This window comes from Astatotilapia calliptera, chromosome 5 (genome assembly GCF_964374335.1).
Source record: "Astatotilapia calliptera chromosome 5, fAstCal68.1, whole genome shotgun sequence".
Taxonomy (NCBI): domain Eukaryota; kingdom Metazoa; phylum Chordata; class Actinopteri; order Cichliformes; family Cichlidae; genus Astatotilapia; species Astatotilapia calliptera.
This window is the reverse complement of record NC_137426.1, coordinates 17,631,475-17,649,633: the sequence shown is the minus strand read 5'-3', so window position 1 is coordinate 17,649,633 and position 18,159 is coordinate 17,631,475. Positions and strand designations below refer to the sequence as shown.

At 39.0% G+C, this 18,159-nt stretch overlaps 1 protein-coding gene and 1 long non-coding RNA gene across 5 annotated transcripts in view; one reads left to right on the top strand and one right to left on the bottom strand.

The window, feature by feature from the left end:
- Positions 1 to 18,159, bottom strand: part of kcnab2a (potassium voltage-gated channel subfamily A regulatory beta subunit 2a) — a 99,558-nt gene that overhangs the window by 80,477 nt on the left and 922 nt on the right. The window contains exon 1 of one of the 4 annotated variants that reach the window (XM_026167684.2): positions 10,955 to 11,332. The exons of the other annotated variants lie outside the window; for them this stretch is intronic. The gene's annotated coding sequence lies outside the window, so the exon portion shown is untranslated. Of the gene's footprint in view, positions 1 to 10,954; positions 11,333 to 18,159 lie in introns of those variants that run through there. 4 annotated transcript variants of the gene reach the window in all.
- LOC145428898 (uncharacterized) lies at positions 8,331 to 13,897 on the top strand. Its single transcript, XR_013909233.1, has 2 exons — positions 8,331 to 10,434; positions 12,760 to 13,897. It is a non-coding gene; the product is annotated as an uncharacterized LOC145428898 (long non-coding RNA).

Genomic DNA, 18,159 nt, shown 5'->3' with positions numbered 1-18,159 from the left:
GAAGGCAGCAACATTTTCTTGCTGAAATATCCAAGATCTTCCCTGAAAAAGATGATATCTTGATGGGAGCATATTGTGCTCTAAAACTTGTATATAAGACATGCAGGCTTTTGAACGGAGTGCTGATAACAAGCCGGATGGTGCTTCTCCTCTTTAGCCTGGAGGATGTGGCTGACTACAGAACATTTTCCTGTTTTAAATGAACTTTAGCTGTATTTCTGGATCATGCTCACATATGGCTTCTTCCTTCTATCACAGACCTTTAACTGGCGTTTGCATAAACTGTGTTTCCAGGCACGGACTTCTGAAAGTTTTGTTGATCTGATATCCTCGTGTTGGTGTTGTTCCCAGATCATCATACTAAATGTTGTTCCAGGATCAACATTGCAAGTGACCAATCAGAATGTTGTGACGTCATACTTTTGCAACTTCGAGAAAAAGCGGCATAAAACAAAAAACTGTTCTAAAGCTGCGTGAAACCGCCTCTGTCCGCCAATCAACGGACCCTGGCCCTAACCGTAACCCTTTAATAAACAGTAAGCAGAATTGATATTGTCCTTGCAACATTGGAATTTCATAAATGCACGAATGGCTTGACGCGCAAAAGAATAACATCACAACAATGTGATTGGTCACTTGCAATGTTGAACCTGGAACAACATTTTCATGATGGTCTGGGAACAACACCAACACGAGGATATCAGATCATCCCTGAAAGTGTTGAGCCCGTGCAGTGATTTCCATGACAGAATTATGACCGCTTTTAAACAAGTGCTGTCTGAACATCTGAAGCTCACTTTTCACTTTTAATTTTTGGCCAAATTTCTAAATTACTTGATAATATGATATACTGTCGATTATGGGACATTCAAAGTCTCATAATCTTTCTTTCAATTTTACATTGTGGAAAAATTTCAAAATTATATTTCTCAATGCGTTTTCTGCAGTTGACTTATGTCCATCTTTACTTCTAATAAGAAATCATCCTCTCCAATATGCTGTTTTTATACCAATTGCTAATTACATTTTACAGATCAGGTACCCACATCTCCCAAGTAGCTAATCTGGGATGAAGTTGACTGCTATGTCAATGTGACAACATTAAAGCTTTAGCAATGCTAACATGCTACAGTCAAACAGGAGGCCAAAATGAATTTACCCTTCATTTTCAAATAAAATATTACTACAGTAACTATATAAACATCAAGTATAACAATAAGGAAGTAAAACATTTGTGGTCACTGTGAAACTACTGATCAGCAGATCTGTGCTAGCACAAATGTCATCATATTACCAAATTCAGGAAAATTTCAGTTTGAAAGCACCCTGACCTAAAAATCCAGGGTGTAGCTATGGCTTCTGCAGCTGACCCTGTGACTGATACGAAGCTACAGCCCAGTGAAAGTGGTAACTGTCATGCCATGCTGTTTACAGTACTTGTCAGCAAATAATATTAATAATTCTGATGCTTCTTCAGATATTTAAAGTAAATAATTCTTTTTATGCTGTCCAAAGCTTAAGTAGAATGCATAAGACGATTTATCATGGGATTTATAATGAGTTTATAAATCCCATGAGTTTAATGAGTTTATGACTGAACAGCACGGTCACGAATGCTCTTCAGGATGTTTCCTTCTTATCCATCAAAAAGACTTTTTGATCATAAGCTCAGAGAATTCACCACATGATGCAAACCTCAGTAAGCAGCAAAAACAGAAGAGCAAGTTGCATTTTGGAAACACAAAGTAAAACAAATGGGCATGTTTAAAGGGGAATGGAGCTTACACACTAGTATATCGATGATTTTACTGCAGACGAAAGCAAGATGGTAAAATCAGAGGTATAAAGGATAATTATGCTTGCAAATCTAACCCTGCAGTGGGGTTGTTGGAATGGCAACTGCTGACTAACCCCATAGCACGGGCAGTGTTTACCACAGGGTTGTTTCTGTGGCAGGGGGTAACGCGTGTGTGCCCCAAACTTCTCCTTTACCAGTATTTTATTTGCACAGCAATTTGCTAAAGCTGCAATCATTAGAATTATTACCTAGTTATTTATAGAAAATACTTTTATTATTCTTTTATTTAATTGGCATGACTGTTTATGTTTGTCTATATACACCAAGTTCAGATGGCTCCAATTTTGTTGTATGGTTGTGCTTACAAAGACAATAAAGCTCATCTTTTCTTACATTGTGACAACAAAACTCAATAAAATCAGCTGTTCACTGGCGAGTCTCTCATCCTGCTGCTGTTGACAGTAGCCATTGTTCTCTGCAGCCTCATTGGTTTAAAATGGCCCTCCAGCACATAGTAAATCTCTAGAGCAAAGAAGAAACACCTTCAACAGCTACAGACCACCATGGTGGATATTAGGAAAATGAGGATGGGATGTGCCAAAGCCAGACATTTAGCAGCACCTAAACTTTTATTAAAGCAAGACCAAGAAGGTTTGTTAACCAGTAAACCAAATTAAAAACAGTGATAATAAAAAAAAGTAATCCTGTGAAAACCCAGCCATTTAAAGCTTGTGTGTTGAAAGCACTGAGAGGGGTTCAAAAATCAAAGCTGCCATTTCTACAGGCAGGCAGCATTCTTACCATGTAAAGAGTTTCCTTAACTAGCAGCTCACTAGTCACTCGGAAATAAACTCCGCCCTTCTTTCAGACTACTCATATCATGAGTCACAGGATAAGTGTCAAAGTTGAAAGGACTTTCCAAAAAGTATAATCAACTCCACTTGATTTCCTGCAGGCTACCGTCCAATACATCATTTAATAAGAAGCAACAAATAAGCAACAATGCAGTTTATCAGGCCTGGACAAGCTTGCAACTGAGGGTTGAGAATTAGTTTATTCATGTGAATCATTTGTTTTGATACTATACCAACCCATTGTCATATGTGAGCATCATTAACACACCTTAGATTCCTCTAAGCTCATTTTCTGAATAATTTACATTTTTTTAATGCTTACTGATAGAGATAAGTCACTGTCTTTTTTAGTCAGCTGAACCAATCCGCAGGTAACGGAAGGCCTTCGAGCAGAAAGCGTGTGAGGGGGATTCATACGGAAATATTAAAGAGAAAGGACACCACCGAAGGCAAATGCTCACGTAACACTTCCACTAATGTCTGAAAGACTGTCATGTCTTACACAGCTAGATGTCTATGAATGCAGCAAAATCAGGACAAAATAAATAGATAAATACCAGACTTCAGTTTGAGACTTTCAAATCAATCTTTCGCATTTGCAGCAAATATAGACATGACCTCAATAACTCAACTATCACAAACAGCAGAGTGCCTCATAAGTCACCACACACGTCAACCACAACAGTCAGCGCCAAGTCATTCTTCACACCTGCAGTGGTGTTTTTATAATTCACATGTAGTGTCTACACAATGTTGCAAAAGCATCATGAATAATGTGGTCAAGTTTTTGTCAAATGCATCTACACTCACAAATCATCTCTAATGAACATGACCTAAACTTCTGCAAAAAGAAACAAGGCAGCATAATTCACCGTGCGTGCACTTGATCTAAGGTCACGAATCAACAGCAACATCTAGAAGAGAAACTGAAACGCATGACCCAAAAGTAGATTGTACGTGTACAAATGTGTGCAGATGTAATTTGGTCTGTGCTGTGAGAGAGAGAAAAAAAAAAAAAAAAATCAACATGCCGGCAGTAGATCACTCTTTCTAGCTCGCACTTCAAAGATTGTCTTGTTTCCTTGTGGAGGTAGACCTCATTCAAAACCAGAAGATGCTTTTTATGAAATAAAAGCTTCAGAGAGGAAATAAGCTCCACTTAGAGAGTGTTAACAAGTGGCTAGATTGATCACAACTGATGAAATGCATGATAGTAACTGAAATACATTGCATGTTTTGGTCTGATGTGGAATTGCTTTCTTTGACTACGTGTCCAATAAAAGCATAAACAATGACAACGTCACACAAATTACTTAACTTTCCTTGTGGGTGAAGAGTAGTGGAGTAAAATGGTTTCATATTACAAATTTAGTTTATGAGACTAAGAATAGAAACCACATGCTTCAAAATGTTAAATTAAACAATGACCATCTTACACTGAGTGTAAATATTGAATATAGAAATAAATAACTGTCACTGAATCTTCAACAAAAGCTACACAGCTCTTTGTCAAATTCACTTCCATTATGCAGAAGAATAGCAAAGGAACAGCTTTGAAAAAAGTTAAAAAAAAAATTAAAACAAGTAAAACATAACAAGAGTGAACCCCATTACCTGACTGCGACTATATAAATGATGAATAACGATTAAATTAGTGCCCACTCAAACTCAGGTTATCAATTTGAAACCCATCAGGTGACCAACTTCCTTTTGTGAAACCATTTTTGTCCTTATGCTGACAACACTAAGCAGCAGCACTTTCACAACAAATACCCATTTCACACTTGTGGCTCTAAATTATGCTTTTTATTAGCCAGTCAACACACTATTGTGCACTCTGTGAAAAATGTTTCTAGGGTAATTTTCTCCTATTATAGTGATTTATTAAGTTTCAAGGACACACAATGCATGCCACAGAGCAAGGACATACTATAGTAAAGAGGACTGGCCACTAATGGATCAAGATTTAATGTCACTATCCATTAAAAATATCTTTGGACAAACTGGAGGGGAAAAAACTAAACAAAATCAACAGCAATTTGATCATTTATCACAATGCCAGAAAAATTGCTTCTTGAAAGGCAAGTACTTCCGTTGCAAGACTGAAGTGTTACATTTACAAGAACTGAAAACCAACAAGCCAATGACTACATCATCTTCAGTAATTGCATTAGTGTGATCTGCTACAACTGGAACTAAGCCACATCAGTCTTGAGACGCCATGAGCAGGGCTTGTACAGACAAGCCAGTTAATGCTGTAGGCAAAGTGGTCAACAGTAAATAGCCTAGCACTTGAATTTTAAGACCTCCCCAGTTTAGCTTTGGTAGAAATGCTTTATTTAAAAAAAATATCCAACATATCTTAAAACTGTAGGTGATCAAACACTTATTTTACTCAGTGACATGCAAATCAGTCTCCATTAAAATTAAACTACCATAAAAATTAATCTATATTAAGCTAGGCACATGTACAACAGTCATTAAGGTTCTATCATCCGTGGTTTTTTAAGGGGATTTTTGAATATGCCACTTTTGTAGACTGCCTTCTTGTGAACTCAAGCACAGTTGCTGAATGATGTTGCAGAGTCTTGTACCAGCATTTTGAGTTACATATGATGAGAATCCCTCTGAGTGGCTAAAGAATGCAGTGAATGCAGAAAGGAGAGCAGATGCTGTATGGTCTATGTTAAGTTCTGCAGATCACTCTAGGACAAATTCTTCAATTAACCAGAGCCAAAGCTACCTTATCATCAATACCATTACGTAGTATAATGTTGGTGTGCTGGCCTGGTTTCTATATTTTGTCCATTTTAAAACAACATATACTATGTTGTGTTAATATGCATTAATATTTATTTTTTTGTACTATTTTATTTATTGCAGCAAAGGAGATTGGAGACTGGGTTGTCTCCATACACAATTTTTCCACATTAATCCCTTGAAAGCCTGCTAGGCCCTTTAAGCTCTACCCTCAGAAAGAACACAAACTATTCTAATTGCCATCAAGTCACAACTTTATTGACTTATACTTAGGTGTCAAAACTCGTCATTAAGAGTACAGGGCCCTGTTTCAGGAAGCCGGTTTAGAAAACTCAGAGTGAAAAACGATACGCAGGGTTGAGTAACCCCGAACTGTCCAACTCGGAATATTCGGTTTCAGAAAGGCTGATAACAATTAGTTCAATCAACGCGGAGTTGCGTCAACCCCAAGTGAAGCGCGCGGACGAGGATACATAAAGCCCTGATAAGCGGAGCACAGATTAAGCGAGTCACCATGGAGACGGAGGGAAAGAAGGCGCGGTCAATGTATTTTACAGCGCTTGAGGCCGAAATGCTGATGGCAGCATATGCCGATAACATGCAAATTCCGCGGAAAAAAGTAACACAGCCACAGCTGCAAAAGAAAGTGAGCATGCATGGCAAAACATAGCCGACAGAGTCAATGCGTGAGTGTTAATATAAACATTGATCTAGGGATTTCCACCCACTTAACACGTTATTTTATCATATGTTATTTTATTTGTTATTTTATACATTTTATTTTGTGATGTGATGTGAGCGCAGGTGCAACCCAACAGGCCCCAAACGTTCCTGGCAGCAAGTAAAAATGAAATATAAAAATATAGTCCAAACAGGTAAGGTGTAATTGTATTATGAGCCATAGTGCTTGGTCTGTTTGTCCCATGTAAATCAATTGCAGTTAGAGGCTACATTAATTTTCTTTCTGTAAGCACTTATTGAAATTATCTGAGCACATTACAAGTACATATTTGCTTACTCTGTATGCTCAAATGTGACCCGTTATAGCCAACAGAAAAAAAGCGGAGGCCCGAAAAACAGGTGGGGGTCCACAGAGGCTGAGCAGTTGGCCCTCAGCCAAAACAGTGGGCGCCCTGTGGCCGAAGGCATCTCTGCGGGGACATCCTCTGAGTCAATAACCCCGCAAGACACAAGTGCCTACATAGGGGGTAAATTCAAAATAATACATGATGTGCATACATCCTTTCTTCACAGTCACCTTTGCAGTGCTACTCATTCATTTGATAAACTCTTCACCATAATGGATTATTTTGTAGTGAAGTTATTTTCCTACTGATTTTGCCTTCCCTCAGTCTTGGTTGTCTTTGAGAGCATAATGACAATGAAGTGTAAGGTGCTTGGTATGTTTGTTAATTGCCATTTGGTCCCTTGTAAGTTATAAGTGACCTGTATAAACCTCATATTCTATCAGTTGATGGTGATGGTGTACTGCATCTGGTGCAGCCTCCTGTTGAGCCAGACCAACATGCAGTTGTGAGTAATACTCCACAGATTATATGAGTTTACAGTAGAACAGCAATGTTGTTTATTTCTTTACTACAGGAAAATAATGAAGAAACATTGACAGCTGTTACAGAGGAGGAAGCAACAGAGACACCTTATGAGGTTTACATCTTTTAATACTTTGTGTACAGGAAATACAGGCGACCAATAAAGCCAGTTGAACAAAAAATCTGTTTATTCTTCTTTCAACATGTTGAGGTGATGGGTCAAAGGAAATGATTGTGACATATGGTGTCTCTGACTGCGCTTCCATCTTGTATGTCCGTGGGAGGGTCAGGATGTTCATGGTTTGGATCACTGCTGATGTTTGGTTCAGAAGGACAGTGTTCTCCTCTAATTGTGGCAATGTTGTGAAGAATCACACATGCCACAATAATGTCACATGCCCTTTCTGGGGTGACCCTGAGTCTTTGAAGGCACTGGAACCGGGCCTTAAGAATTCCGATAGTCATTTCAACTCTGGCTCTTGTCCTGCAATTAGCCAGGTTATATCGCTGCTGTGGGCCCGGTTCAGGGTCAGGGTAAGGGGTAAGCAAATAGGGTAAACATGGATACCCCCTATCACCAAGCAAGTAGCCAGTGAACTCTCCTAAGACAGAAGGGTACACTTCAGTTCAAATGTCCCTGAAGCAATTGGTCTTTATATATTTTAAAGTATTCTCAACTCACCATGTCCAAATTTTGTGCTCAGTGTACATTCACGGAATATTTGTGAGTCATGGACAGAGCCTGGCCACTTGGCTTCCACATTTGTGATAATGTTGGCAGCATCACATATGATCTTCACAGTGCAGAGAACACAAATTAGCATCCATTACTATAATGAAATAATTTGTTAGTTTGAAATGCTACAGGGAACTATGTACCTGTACATTAATGCTGTGGAAAGACTTCCTGTTCACATAGTCTCCTTCATTTACTGAAGGAGCAATGATTGGAATGTGAGTGCCATCTGTACAGCCAATCACGCCTGGGAACCGTGAAAATAAATGTAAAATTTAAGTAGTAGTCCAAGTATCACCACATCATAAATTAAGTTTTGGTCATCCTGATACCTGCAATTTTGTGGAATCCCTCTTTGATGAATCTTGTGGGTCTGTGACCGGGGAACACCACAAACGTGTACAGGAGACGTTTCAGTGCAACTGTAACATTCCTGACCGACAGACGGTAGCCTTGGAAACGTGCTCAGCGTCACCAATATTATACAGAAAGCTCCCGTTTGCAAAAAACCGAAGTGCAATACAAATAATATGTACAGAACTGAGAGGATGTCCACGATGTGTCACATGCGTAATATATGGCCTGAGGATGTTATCCAAATAACTTATAGATTGTGCTGAAGAACGGTAACGTTCACACAGAAAATCATCAGGAAATGATAAAATGTCCAAACGCGCTCTGATCACTCTCTCCCGGCGGAGAGCTCTGCGGAGAATTTGGGCTTCACGATCTACTGGCTCTTCAAGGACGGGGCACGCCATGTCCGACACTTCCTACTGTCAGGTTTCCGACAAAGGGGCGGAGACAGTCAGGGTTAGTTGTAGTAAACCTGCTAGGGGGCAGGTTAGCTTCACGGAGTGTGTCGTCATAGTGACTCACTCAGGCTTCATCTGAACTCGCTTTGTGAAACCGAAAACCCAGAGTTTTCGTTAACTCAGGGTATACTTACTCAGTTTTTCCACTAAACCGGCTTCCTGAAACAGGGCCCAGGGAGCTCATCAAATGTCGTCTTTAAGGGGAAATGACTGAAGATATTGATTATTGTCTCTGAAAACTAGATTGTTGATTTTGCCTCCAATTGCCTCCATTAAATGTTCATCACCAAGCAGGGATACTGACTTAAAAAACAAACAAAAAAAACCCAACTTAGATATGATTGTGAGTGTAACACCAACCCCCCCCGTAGTGATTGTTAAAGATGACAAAAGAAAAAAGAAAAAGAAAAAAAATCCACATACACTCTTGATGAAATACTCAATCAGTATTTGTGTGTGATTTCATCAATATTACCCAGTTTCAAACAAAATCCACCACCTCACGCTATCAACAGGACTATGGTAAAAACAGCAGAGTCACGTGAAACACCCCAAGCGGTTCTATTAGCTGAGAAAATATTTTATTATTTATATTCCTAGTTCAGTCCTCGGCAAGGTTCACATAATAGAGACATCTTTTCCTACACAATTGGATTTAAAAAAAAATATGGGAGCTAGGCAGGAGGAAAACACACCTGGTAAAAGAAAAAAAGAAAAGAAAAGAAAACAGAAAAAAAAGACATATGATAAATTTCCCAAGCTCCTGTGTCTGCATGAGTGTGACACCCACAGGAGTTCCAAAACAGGGTTAATGATGCTAGACAGGCCGCTAAATCTTAACTGCACAATGATTACTGAGCTCAGTTTACAAAACACTCCAACTGGAGCGTCCAGCAGACCAAGATGTGAAAACTGTAGAGTGAGGACCTACACTGGTGATAAGGCTGAGTGAAATGTCAGAGTTCTGCCAATGACCACCGACAGCCGTTAAGCCCATGACTGAAGATCTTACACATCTGAATCTCTCTGAACACCTCTGATGCTATAATCTGCACAGGCATGTAGTTACAACTTAATGTAGATGATAGGGAAAGGTGTATGCCTAAAAAACATTTAAACCTCAAGGGAGTTTATTGATCTACACTGTCTCTGTTTTAATTTGTATCTTTATAGAACAACTCCAAACATCTGCCTTTGAAATCAGCAGGTTGCAGGTGCAGCAGAACACTATAAAAGAAGCAGTGATACCTTTTTTTATGCGAACATTAACAACTATTACGAATGACATCTAATCAAAGAAATTCTGCAAAACACTGATTAATCAGTCCGCTCTTTTATCACTGGATGTCACGCAGCATTTATTTGAAAGGGTGTTGTCTGAAGAATTGTTAGTAGTACTGTTTGTTGCCTCTGTCAGAGCCAATTCAAGGACATATTGCAGTCATATGCACTGCAGATATTTCAGTTAAAAAAACAAAAAACAAAAAAAAAACAGTTTTCCTGCAATACAGCTGTACCTGCCGAGTGAAAGGACACACCACAAGAATCTGGCGTTTCTGCTCGTTACAGAGCATTCAACAGCTTACTGCACCAAACTGAAACCCTGCAGCCTGCCTCTCCTGTGCTTTCTTGTTGGACCGGAGCCCATGGCCAGGCAAGCACACATACTGTATGTGAGCGCAAACTCACACACACGGGCATGCGGAGATCCTGGCCCACAACAATCAGCCACAGCATGAACACCCACGCACAAACACACATTTAAATAACATGGTAACACATTCGACCAGGCACAAATGACTGTCACAACCTCTCAGCAACTCACATCACAACACTGCAAGAACAGTTAAAGCCTCGCTTCAGGGTGTTGCTCACTGTGGCGACGGCAACAGATGGAACTGCAGCAGCAGCAGCAGGGCAGGTAAGGTGAAGAGGAATTGAACCTCCTCTGTGAATGTGCATGTGTGTTTTAGTGCAAGCCTGCACCCATGTCCTTCACGCAGACTATTTTAAGGTACTTCTTTATAAATCTTAGAACATAGTAAGTATTTGGCTGAAATTCAAAAGGACAGAGCATGCATAAAGCATGACATTCAGACAAAGGAAAGTAATGGAGTAGAAACAGACGCAAGACAGGGGGAAATGCATGCCAGTATAACAAGGTATGCAAAGACTGTTTTCAATGCAGCAGCAGCATTATCAACCATATTGACAAAACTGAAACAGACAAAGATATGCTACCTTGCTAGCATATTGTGTGTCAGTGTTAAATGCTGCAGCATACAGATAGTATAGCACTTGCTCCCCTGTAGGAACAGACAAGCGCAATCATCCCGACTCTCACTGGCAGAACAAAGTGAGAGGAAAGGAAGAGGGAGAGAGAGAGAGATACCAGAGATGTATAGCCTCAGACCTAGCGATGATGCTCTTAAAACACCCACCTCAGTCTGTTGCCGATTCCTGACGCAGTGAGCAGAACCAGGGAGTAAATGCAGAGCACAGTAGCAATGATGGAGGAGCAGCAGCCAAAAAAATCCAAGAGACTGAGCAGAAAAGCTGAGAGAGGAGAGGGAGGAGGAATGATAGAAGACTGGTGAATGTGAGATCCTGTGTGACCACGATTATGCGCCTGAGTGATATGAGCACGTATGTCTGACATGAGAACATGAGACAGAAAAAAAAGTGACAAAGGACAGACAGAACAGGCACAGAGAAGATAGACTAAAGGAAAAAAAAGAAAGAGACAGAAGTGACAGAATAAATGTGAGAGCTTGGAGTCACTGTGCAGAGCAGATGCGTTATAGGAAATGCCCCTCCCTCCACACACACACACACACACACACACACACACACACACACACACACACACACACACACACACACACACACACACACACACACACACACACACACACACACACAAAATCCCTTTGCACTGTCAGCATTTGAGTAAGCATGCATTCAGTGAAACAGTGAGCTGTAAATGATGCAAGATGGGCGGGTCAGAGAAAGCAGAAATCAAAGTTATGTTCATTCGAAATTCAGTGACAAGACACTATTATCTTGGACTAAGGGACCTATGGTTTCCAATTTTAAGAATTGCTCAACTCCAGTTAGCCACACAAACACACTGCTAAGTCTAGCTGACTAGTTCTATGAGGAAACCACTTTTAAATCACATCTTACAGTAACAGAACATAAAGATATAAATCTTGGAACCAAGCACCAATCACCCACCCAATATGCATGCCTTGAAACCACTTATTCACAGCTGTGCACTCTAAACCTTATGAGCAGACTGGTAACTTCTGAACACCACATCCATTTAAGAATTGACAATGTGTTATAACACATACTGCTGTTAATCAAATCCAGTGCACTTTAGCATGCATCAACCTCCCTATTCTACTCTCCTTTATCACAGTGTGAATTTTAAAAGGTAATGTACACAAGTGCACTTTCTGAGAAACTGACCCCACCTTGCTGATAGTATTTGCAAGTAATGCTAGCAAAAATCAATGCTATAAAACCACTGCTTTCAAAAAGCAGGGATGGAAGTTTAACTTAATGTTATTGATGTTTAAACAACATTATGAAGCCATCTACCTGACTAAAAAAGAGAGAGAAAGAGTGAGTTGTGGAGCCAGACACAGTAGGTGGGGGTCAAGAAGTGAGGTTAAAGGAAGATGTTACCAGAACAAGCTTCTAATAGTGTATATTTATTATGATGTCATGGGTAATCAGGATACGTGGAGTCCTGATTGTTCAGGTTTTCCACTGTAGGGTTTGCACTGGGCACTGGTTAAGTGAACCGGTGGCTAAGCAGGTAGTTGGGCTAAGAGATGACGGCATTTGAGTGGAACACATCCCAAGTCCCATCATGTGTTTGTGACTCCTACGACAGGGAAATATCCAGTGGTATGGTATCAGCACATAGATGATTTAGTGCTTAGACAAGAAACAATAAAGACAAGAAATAAATATAAGTATAGTAGAGTGGACAGTTCAAAAAGAAATTACAATTGCACTATGTCGTGCATAATAAAACTTATAATTACATTTATACTCTATACCTTACTTTGTGTCACCTGAATTCCAAGGACATGTGATTGCTAAAATGATTCCATATTCTTATATGTGTTCTACTTCTTTAGTTTGTGTTTGGCACCAGTGTGATGTTCAGACCGGCTTCCTTAGATATGTGTTAATAGATTTTCTGCCCTGTGTATGTGTTTGTGTTCTCCAGAGCCTGAGGGGACAGCTAAAGCTTCACTGTTGCGCACCACTGTTCCTGGCCTTTCTCGCTGAGCCTAGGCCCAGTCACGGCATCTCCAGCTTCTGTTTCCAGCCAGACCACGGCTTCATGGCAAGCTCCTCTCCAATCATGACACCGAGCATGGTGGGATATCTGCCAGGCCAGCTAAATACATTTTCATCTGCTCTCAGTAACTCTCAAATAATAATATCCCTCAAGCATTAATTACCCTTTGGGAAATTGATCAAAATCATGTTAGATTAAACATTTTACAAAAAGGGAGGTAGCACAGAGGAGACACACATGACCTTGAACCACCATTCTACACAGTTTCACAGACAACAAAGGCACCTCTAATCATGACCGTAGAAAATTATGTCCATACAGATTCATGTTCATACTCAGTGCTGCAGGGGCTGGCTTTTTGCTGGGTATATGCCTAATGCTGTCGGCATGAAGTCTCTGTGAGAAACTCTGGAGCTTTGCCAGACAGCTGCATAAGGAAAGGGTGATGCTCTTGTGATCATGCCAGGTGCCCTCCTTACTACCAGCTGGGCAGTTTAAGAAATGTTAACTCACATAGTTCAGCTACAACAGAAGAAAGAAAAAATAAAAACAGCACAACAAATTTTCATTTCACAAAAATAAACTGCATCATTAATCTCTATCTTGTTTTTTTCTGCTGGAATGTGTCACAGTTTCTTGGTGTATGGAAAAACAACCATTTAACTGGCAAATTTAAAAGGACATTGTGGTATTCTTTTAATGAATAACTTAGTAAGGTGAATAAAGCCCGGTCCATTTCAGATACTAGGAAATTTAACACCTGGGACAAGAGCTATTTTAAGAGAAGCCTGTAGTTCAATTGTTGTTATTCACACATTTAGCATGGGGTCAGACAAACAAGCTAATTATGAATCTTATCTTAAAATAATAATAATAATCTACCTCTGTTTTTGCTAGCATTTCTAGCTGAACCATGCCGAGTGTATTTACATGCTGAAATTACTTTAAAGTCTAGTGGGGTGTCAATTAACTACCACCATATATAGAGTTTACTTCAGCAATCTATCCAAAAACACCTGGCAACTGCTTTTTTCTTTTTTTTTTTCTTTTTTTTTTTTAAAAACAAACAAACAAACAAACATCAATCTGCAGATGACAACCATGTTGTTTTTATTTTGAAAGTTCAGTTACTGGGGACTAGCCCTTCCTCACTAATGTTTTATTTCTACTAGCTAGCTCCATAGACAGTATAAAAGACACCCGTAGCACCTGTGTGTAAGTAAAGCCAATATGTAAAGCTTAAACCTGCATTCAGTTGTCAATGGGAAAATGCCCCTCGCCTCTGAGCTACGTAAACACTTTCTCGATGAGTTAATGGGCTCAGTCGTTCATTTTGGTTCACAGTTTATAAAACATTACATCCATTTTGTAAATACTGGCCATCCGTTTCAGAAAAGAGGATTATGTGGGTTACGGTCACTGACCAACAACATATGACTGACAAGTCTTTAACCCATCACTGTGAAGTTTCACAGAGAAAAACTCAAATTAAACCCGACTCCTATCAGATTATCTTTCAAAAGATCAAGGTAGTGACAACGGAAATGCTCAGCTTTAAAATGGGACTTGAGAAACCAGTAGGTGATATCACAGTAGCTACTTTCATGCTGTGCCTGGCTGACTGAAAAGTTGTTGTATTAGTGGAGCTCAATACCATTTAGCTTCTTCAACCATCTTGGACACTGAAGGATGGATACTTCAATCAGAGGTGTTCTAGTGCTGTCTAAATCAGTTTATTTTTATTTTACTGTGAAACTTTGCTTTTTTTTCATTGAGTTAAAAACTTTTTTTTTTTCAATTTCAAGATAGTTGTTATTGTTTTACTAGTAAGGTGTCACTGTTTGTGACAATTAAAGAGCAAATACACCAAAATTTTTTTTTTTTTTTTTTTTAAAAAGCTCCTCGCTAAGCCCCTAACCTGAAGGTGCAAGAAACCAAGCAGCAACAAAATGGACCCCTACAAAAGTAGACACTGAAACAGAATTTAATGAACTACAGCTACACAACTTTAATATTTGTGGAGAAAATGCAGATGTTCAAGTACAAATGGTTCTGAGTGGGGCTTCCAAGATGAAATTTTAAAAAATAGCACCACAGCTGAAAGTGATGCAGAGGCACATAAGTAGATGACCCTGAATAGAGATTACCCAATTTAAATCAGGTTTTTGATTGCTGTTTAAAAAAAAAAAACATTCAGTCCTCTGCAATTGGGATCAGTTACCTTGTCTTCTTGCTGGCTGAGGGGAATAAACTGCCTGGTTGATCGCTCTCATCAGCAACACTTTATGTGCACAGAAGATGTAGTGAGGGCTGCAGAGATACATAAATCAGCTGTTCCGTCTGGGCCTAAGTGGATGCATTTTCAGCAAATGGATAATGCGATGTTAACAGAGGGATCTGTGCAACAACACACAACCTTTTCCGTATGTTTGCTCACCATAGATACAGCACACAAAAGGAATATTTAATTGACCAAACACACTGTGTGAACTAATAATGTTCCTGTTGTAGTTCAAAATCCTCTTTTGTACATTGGGTCAGGCCCATTTACTTCTGCTAACTGTATCTGACATAACGATAAGCAGAAAAACAAGGCACCAAGGATTGATGCCATGCTGGAAAAGCTTACATAGGGGCTGTTCATATAACAATATATATCGGATGACGATATAAAAACGTCTATCGTTTCATTTTACGCAATCGTTTGTTTCGTGGTGTCGCAAAATAAACTGTTTACGGCAATATTTTTTCATCGTTTTGATGGTCACTGTAGTGGCTATATTAATTTCTTAAAGTTCTCTCTTTCTCTTATATTTAATATAACCACACTACTGACGGACAAGCGCCTGTTTTTATGGGTTGTGGTTAGCAACAACGATGGTAAAACCATCGCATGTCCGCTTGTTTATTTTCCACATAAACTTTTCACAATAAAGCTCAAGATCCTGTTGAGAATTTTCAAAATAAACGGAATCACGTGAAAAAGTATGCAGAGTATTGACGGATGAGAAGCCAAAAAAAGAGTCGTCAGGTGCTAAAAAATAAACCTTAGACTCAAACGTTAGAACAGGAGTTTCCCCGCAGCACGCCGTGTAATAAATACTCACAAAGAAAACGGTGGCCGTTACAACTTATGTCTAAAAATGTGTAGTTTCATGCATCGGTTAAAACACTGAACTCCAGCTACATGACGCCCAGCTGGAAACACTAAACCTATCCGAGATTCACAGAATTTACAGAAAATATTACATTTTTTGTGATTTATATCGTTATCGGGACGATAGATGTTTTATATCGGGATATGAGATTTTGGTCATATCGCACAGCCCTAGCTTACATGTATATTTATTACGATTAAAAGCTTATATGCTGATCCCTACTCAGAACTGAAACTTTTGTTTAAGGAAACACTAATTACATAAGAGTCGTAAGCTGAATTTTAAACTTCTGAGTTCAATCTTCTATCAACCTTTGATTATTAAGAAGAAAAAAAGCTCGAGAGTCCGGATTATCAACGAAACGACCTCTTCAAACATCATACATGTACTTCACATTTATAGATACCAACTCAGTAAATTTTCTAAATCATGTCAGTTGCAAACAAATCCCCGCTGAGTAAACAACTGGGACAAAAATGTTGCTATAAACAATCTTATATTCTTTTGAATATAATGAAAAAAATACGCCAAAATAGCAGAATACTATGTAGCTTTTTTTATTTCTCTGCAATAGAATTTTATGCAGACTTGTGCACATTTAAGTAGCCGTAACTTAATATAAAATGCACATTTTATTCAAAACTTTTACCCATTCTGTCCCAAATTGTACAATTACAAACAACTATTGTTTAGACTCCCCATTACGTTCAGTGTCTGAGTCAGACCTATCCATTTATCGCTTATGACCTTAAAAATTGTGGTTGTCTGATGAAACCATGATTGCTTGAAAATTGCCTATTACCTTTTGAAACACATCTGTAAAAACAACTCAGGCAAGCAAATTCAGTCTGTGCGAGCAGGGGAGCTAATCAGGAGATGCAAAGTGTAGCATTCTAATTGCATCATTAGCTAAACCAATGACTCAGTCACAGAGACTTCAGACTCACCCTACCCCCATCCTGCCCTCCTCTGCCCCATCCAGAAATAGGGAGTCAAGCCTGAAGCTCTTTACTGTACCACTGCTCAAGCAGAATAATTCTAACATGTTTTGTGCAAGAGCGCAAAATGTTAACGTTCCATAAATACCCCACTGAAAAACACAGAAAATTAATGAGAATGTGCTATACAGTTTATGAGGAAGATGCCATTTAAGCAGCAATGTTCATCTTCCAGGGAGTGGTAAGGATTAATTGACATTAATTGGTTTATTATGAAACACTGAAATAAAACCAATTCGATCAGGCAGACAATAGAATGATGACGTCTAAACACAATGAGAATAGTCATCTAAAATGATTATAAAAAAAAAACAAAAAACTTTTGGAAACCGTAACCAGCAAGAGATTATCTCTAAATAAATGTTAGTCAGTGAAAAAAAAGAAAGAAAAAAAATCCTCAAACTCCACAGGAAGTTGCAATGGTCAGTCAATCATGGACAGACATTGTTTACATGGTTGGCCCCTGTTGTTATTCAACAGTCGGGCAGGAAATCCAAATTGTGGGCTTATTTCGGTTGGGTAAATAGCTCCAAGAAGGTGATATATAAGCTCTAAAACCAAACTTCAGCCTGTGGTCTGCAGACCTCAAACACAGCTTATGACCTCAAATATGTAAGAAACCTAACATTAACCACTTAGCAACACAGCTCACTAACAGAAAATAACTGAAAAATGCAGAAAAATGTTAACACTGTCTCTTTTGCCTCAAACTAATGTCACCAAAAAAAACATTTTAAAGTAATCAATACGTTAAACATGCAATTAGTAGTCAGCGAGTGAAATCATTTCTCATGGGGAGCCTCACACAAACACTCCTTTTTTTGATGATGTTGATTTTCATTTGATTTTAACAGTTGTTTCTCTTGATGCACAATACCGGGAAGGAAGCCTCAGTGTCACCCTAACTTTTGTTTGGTTGTATAATAAAAGCCCATTAGATCTGCTTTTAAATGTTGATGATCTCTGACTGCTCTGCTGTGGATATGCATGGAATTACTAAGAATTTGCTAAGAATCACTGCTGCTTGAAAGTGGTGTAAAAGGGAGTTTCCCTACAACTGAGCATGGAGTCTATGGAATTATAACTTGCTGTGTATTTCCTGGTTATGTAAACTGAATAAGATGGAGATGACACCTCTGGATTGCACTTTTTTTTAAGAAATACCATGA